The following is a 6631-nucleotide window of genomic DNA, read 5'->3' as shown; positions in this document are numbered from 1 at the left end:
GATACAAATTCTCAAAGTAGAAATGTCTACAGATACACACACAATGTCTCAAAGTAGAAATGGGTACAAAAACACACAACAAAAAGATACAAAGTCTCCTGGCAGAAATGTGTACAGATACACACACAACACAAAGATACAAATTCTCAAAGTAGAAATGTGTACAGATACACACAATGCAATGACACAAAGTCTCGAAGCAGAAATATATGCAGACACACACAGAACACAAAGATACAAAGTCTCTAAACAGAAACATGTACAGACACACACACACAAAGATACAAAGTCTCAAAGTAGAAATGTATACAGACACACGCACAAAGTCTCAAAGTAGAAATGTGTATATATACACAAACATACAAATTCTCAAAGTAGACATGTGTACAGATACACACACAACAAAGATACAAATTCTCAAAACAGATGTGTACAGATACGCACACAATGCAAAGATACAAATTCTCAAAGTAGAAATATATACAGACACACACAGCAGAAAGATACAGTCTCCAAGCAGAAATGTATACAGAAACACACCGATCAAAATGATACAAATTCTCAAAGTAGAAATGTGTACAAACACACAGAACACAAAGATACAAAGTTTCTAAACAGAAATGTGTACAAATACACACACACACAAAGATGCAAATTCTCAAAGTAGAAATGTACACAGACACACACAACACAAAGATACAAATGCCCAAATCAGAAATGTGTACAGATACACACACAAAGATACAAAGTCACAAAGTAGAAATGTGTACAGACACACACACATCAAAATGATACAAATTCTGAAAACACAAATGTTTACAGACATGAACACAACACAATGATGCAGTCTCAAAGTAGAAATATGTTCAGATAGACACACAACACAAAGATAAAGTTTCAAAACAGAAATGTGTACAGACACACACAACACAAAGATACAAATTCTCAAAGTACAAATGTGTACAGGCACACACACAATACAGAGACACAAAGTCTCAAAGTAGAAATGTGTACAGGTACACACAAACAAGCACAAAGATAAAATTTCTCAAAGTAGAAATGTGTACAGATGCACATAAAACACAAAGATACAAATTCTCAAAACAGATGTGTACAGATACACACACACGATGCAAAGACACAAATTCTCATAGAAATATATACAGACACACAAAGCAGAAATGTATAGATACACACAGATCAAAATGATCCAAATTCTCAAAGTAGAAATGTGTACACAAACGCAGAACACAAAGATACAAAGTCACAAAGTAGAAATGTGTGCAGACACACAACACAAAGATACAAGGTCACAAAGTAGAAATGTGTACAGACACACACACAATACAAAGACACAAAGTCTCAAAGTAGAAATGTGTACAGATACACACAAACAAGCACAAAGATAAAATTTCTCAAAGTAGAAATGTGTACAGATGCACATAAAACACAAAGATACAAATTCTCAAAACAGATGTGTACAGATACACACACACGATGCAAAGACACAAATTCTCATAGAAATATATACAGACACACAAAGCAGAAAGATACAGTCTCCAAGCAGAAATGTATATAGATACACACAGATCAAAATGATCCAAATTCTCAAAGTAGAAATGTGTACACAAACACAGAACACAAAGATACAAAGTCACAAAGTAGAAATGTGTGCAGACACACAACACAAAGATACAAGGTCACAAAGTAGAAATGTGTACAGACACACAACACAAAGGTACAAAGTCACAAAGTAGAAATGTGTACAGATACACACACAAAGGTACAAAGTCACAAAGTATAAATGTGTACAGATACACACACATCAAAATGATACAAATGCTCAAAACACAAATGTTTACATAATGCACACAACACAATGATGCCGTCTCAAAGTAGAAATATGTTCAGATAGACACACAACCCAAAGATACAAAGTCTCAAAACAGAAATGTATACAGACACACACACAAAGATACAAATTCTCCAGGTAGAAATATGTACAGATACACACACAGCAGAAAGATACAGTCTCCAAGCAGAAATGTATACAGATACATACAGATCAAAATGATCCAAATTCTCAAAGTAGAAATGTGTACACAAACACAGAACACAAAGATACAAAGTCACAAAGTAGAAATGTGTGCAGACACACAACACAAAGATACAAAGTCACAAAGTAGAAATGTGTACAGACACACACACAAAGGTGCAAATTCTCCAGGTAGAAATATGTACAGATACACAAACAAAGATACAAATTCTCGAAGTAGAAATGTGTACAGATACACACAAAGATACAAAGCCTCAGAACAGAAATGTGTACAGATAGACACACAACACAAAGATACAAAGTCTCAAAGCAGAAATATATTCAGATACACACACAACATGGAGATATCTATTCCCAGAACACACATACACAGAACAGTTACACGTTTCCAGTACAAAGTAATGTTACACATAACAGGAAAGGCACGTTTGCATGGCGCGTAGACACATGTAACAAGAAGATACGTGTACTCAGCAACACCACGACAAGCAAGTCCCCAAAACCAGAACTGCACAGACGCCACACAGCGTAGTAACACACGTGTGACAAATGTACACGGATACACACGCAACAAAACGATACAAGTTCCCAAATCAGAAATATAAGCCGCACGAAACACAATGATATATAGACCCGCAGACTACGTACAGAGTTATATCAATGCACAGATTCGCATACATGTATAGATTCATGAGGAAACACGTACTGTGGGAGATGAGCGTGAGAAGGGCAGAGGGACACAGAGCAACAGTCACAGAGAGACGGGTTCAAACACTGTGCCTACAACCTGTGATAGAGAGACAACCGTTCGCCGACGCACAGGTGACACAGTAACAAAGTTTCGGAAGGCAGAAGTGCAGCAGAGTCCGCCTGGGATTTTACAGCGCCGGCGTCATCCGTGAGGTTATCTGGGATCTAGGGCACGGGGGCTTCCACTCCCACACAGGGCAGAAAGTTTGTTTCTGTTTAAATGTGGAAGTATTTGTGGAGGTGTGTCATTGGGTTAATCCTGCCTGTGTCGGTATTGATGTTGGCGGGGAGAGAGGGAGGGAGAGAGGGAGGGAGAGAGGGAGGGAGAGAGGGAGGGAGAGAGGGAGGGAGAGAGGGAGGGAGAGAGGGAGGGAGAGAGGGAGGGAGAGAGGGAGGGAGAGAGGGAGGGAGAGAGGGAGGGAGAGAGGGAGGGAGAGAGGGAGGGAGAGAGGGAGGGAGAGAATACGGAGTTTGTGTGTGTGTGAGAGACAGACAGAGAGGGGAGAGTCTATATCTCGTGTGTGTGTGTGTGTGTGTGTGTGTGTGTGTGTGTGAGAGAGAGAGAGATAGAGAGAGAGAGACAGAGACAGAGAGAGAGTGTGAGAGAGAGAATAGAGGTGTGTGTGAGAGAGAGAGAGACAGAGGGGAGAATGAGTCTCACATCTCGTGTGTGTGTGTGTGTGTGTGTGTGTGTGTGTGTGTGTGTCTGTCTGTCTGTCTGTCTCCGGGGAGGAGAGACAGAGAATGTGTGAATCTTTCTCAGGATAATGTTCGTTGGAAGAGAGAGAGATTCTGTGCGTGTGTATGTGCAAGGGGATGTGCCCATATCTGTGTGTGCGTGTTTGAGAGAGGGAGGCGAGGCAGACCCGTCGTGTGTGAATTTCTGCATCAGTAGAGAGAATGCGTCTACATCTGAATCGGTGTGTGTGTTTGTGCATGTGAGTTTGAGAGAGGGCGGGGAGAGAGAGATATCATGTGTGAATTTCTGTATCAGTATTATGTTCGTGGGGGTAGAGAGAGAGACACAGAGAGAGAGAATACGTGGTGTGCGTGCGTGGGGAGACTACTCAGGTGTATCTGGATGAGAGAGAGATTGTGTGTGAGTGAGTACACTAGAGAATGCAGATGCTGGTATCTAGAGCGACACACAATCTGCTGGAGGAACACAGCGGGTCGGGCAGCGTCTGTGGGAGAGGGAGGGGGGGGAGAGGGAGGGGGGGAGAGGGAGGGGGGGAGAGAGAGAGGCGAGAGAGGGGGACGTTGCTCTCCCTGGGCAACACCAGATGTCGCTACAGGTCCACCTCTCACGGTTCAGTAAAGTCTCTGTGAGGCTCAAGCGGCGCTGACCGGTTAGAATTCCTGCAGGAGCGATTCTCTCTCTGTCTCTCGCTCTCTCGCTCTCTCGCTCTCTCGCTCTCTCTGTCACACAAACACACGTACGGGACGTGGGGAGGAGGAGGAGGGGAGGAGGAGGAGGGGGGGAGGAGGAGGAGGGGGGGAGGAGGAGGAGGGGGGGAGGAGGAGGAGGAGGGGGGGAGGAGGAGGAGGGGGGGAGGAGGAGGAGGGGGGGAGGAGAAGGAGGGGGGAGGAGGGAGAGAGGGAGGAGGATAAAGAGAGGGATAGAGTTGGAGGGTGGGAGGGGAGAGAGTGCATGCAAGGGAGCTATGGGAGGAAGAGAGAGGGAGGGAGGGAGGAGGAAGAGAGGGAGGGAGGGAGGAGGAAGAGAGGGAGGGAGGGAGGAGGAAGAGAGGGAGGGAGGGAGGAGGACAAGAGGGAGGGATGTCTACCTGGTGTTGGTTTATTGTTGTCACTTGTACCGAGGTCCAGTGAAAAACCTGTCTTGCACACCGATCGTACAGGTCAATTCATTACACAGTGCAGTTACATTGGGTCAGTACAGAGTGCATTGAGGTAGTGCAGGTAAAAACAACAACAGTACAGAGTAAAGTGTCACAGCTACAGAGAAAGTGCAGTGCAATAAGGTGCAAGGTCACAACAAGGTAGATCGTGAGGTCAGAGTCCATCTCATCGTATAAGGGAACCATTCAATAGTCTTATCACCGTGGGGTAGAAGCTGTCCTTGAGCCTGGTGGGACGTGCCCTCAGGCTCCTGAATCTTCTGCCTGATGGAAGAGGAGAGAAGAGAGAATGACCCGGGTGGGGGGGGGGGGGGGTCTTTGATTATGTCGGCTGCTTCACCAAGGCAGCAAGAGGTATAGACAGAGTCCAAGGAGGGGAGGCTGGTTTTGCTGATGCACTGGGCTGTGTCCACAGCTCTCTGCAGTTTCTTGCGGTCCTGGGCAGACCAGTTGCCGTACCAAGCCGGGATGCATCCAGATAGGATGCTTTCTGTGGCGCATCAGTAAAAGTTGGTGAGGGTCAAAGGGGACATGCTGAATTTCTTCAGTCTCCTGAAGAAGTAGAGGCACTGGTGAGCTTTCTTGGCCGTGGCATCTACATGATCTGACCAGGACAGGCTATTGGTGATGTTCACTCCCAGGAACTTGAAGCTCTCAACCCTCTCGACCTCAGCACCATTTATGTAGACAGGAGCATGTACACCGCCCCCTTTCCTGAAGTCAGTGACCAGCTCTTTTGTTTTGCTGATATTGAGGGAAAGGTTGTTGTCATGACACCATGTCACTAAGCTCTCTATCTCCTTCCTGTACTCTGACTCATTGTTATTTGAGAAAAAGCCCAATATGGTGGTATCATCTGCAAACTTGTAGATGGAGTTAGAGCAGAATCTGGCCACACAGTCATGAGTGTATAGGGAGTAGAGTAGAGGGCTGAGGACACAGCCTTGTGGGGCACCAGTGTTGAGAATTTGCATTGCACTTCCCTGTAGCTGTGACACTTTACTCTGCACTCTTATCATTTTACCCTGTACTACCTCGATGCACTGTGTAATGAACTGACCCGTACGACCTGTACGGTGTGCAAGACAAGTTTTTCACTGGACCTCGGTACAAGTGACAATAATAAACCAACACCAATAAGTGTTGGTTCAGCCCACAACATGTATGGAAAAGAGGGGACTGGACAGGGTGGTGAGGTGGGGTGGGGTGGGGTGGGGGGAGGAAATGGGGAGATGGCTCCACCAATGGGAGGGTCTCAAACGAAGGGACACAGTTGCAAGGTTGGGATGGTGGGTGGTGGAGGGGGGTGGTTATTTTAAACTTTCTCTTTTTCCCTTGCACACCCTTTTAGGTACCCATTGCAAACTCAACCCACCACCCCCACCTCATAGATCAAAAGAAGGACTTTCAAAAAGAAAATTATGGTGAAGCAATTCAATACCTATCTTGATTCACACCCCCTCCAACAGAAAATACCCCCGTTCTTTGTTACGAGCTAAAACTGCAAAATAGGTCGTGATGTTTCTGAAATGGGACAGGTTACTGCATCTGGGATGTTTTCCTGTGCAGATTGCGCTGCGATGATCTAAATTACAAACCATCAGCGTACATAACATGGCGATTATCTCCCCATACAAATTGTGCCGTGACACTCTGATGTACAAATTGTTGTGTGTGTCTGTACAAACTGCAGATACAACACACACACAGATAAATCTTGGTACATGTGACAACAATAAACCAATTTAACAATTTGGTTGACACGAGGTTCTGTAGATGCTGGAAATCTGGAGCGATGCACAGGAAACGCTGGAGGGACTCAGCAGGTCAGGCAGCATCTACAAGGGAAATGGACAGTCGAAGTTTCGGGTTGAGACCCTTCGTCAGGACCGGAAAGAAAGAGGGGAGATAGACAGTATAAAGAGGTGGGGGGAGAAGGGGTGGAGCAAGAGTTGGCCAGGTGATA

This window comes from Pristis pectinata, chromosome X (assembly GCF_009764475.1).
Source record: "Pristis pectinata isolate sPriPec2 chromosome X, sPriPec2.1.pri, whole genome shotgun sequence".
NCBI lineage: Eukaryota > Metazoa > Chordata > Chondrichthyes > Rhinopristiformes > Pristidae > Pristis > Pristis pectinata.
This window is presented reverse-complemented; position numbering follows the sequence as displayed.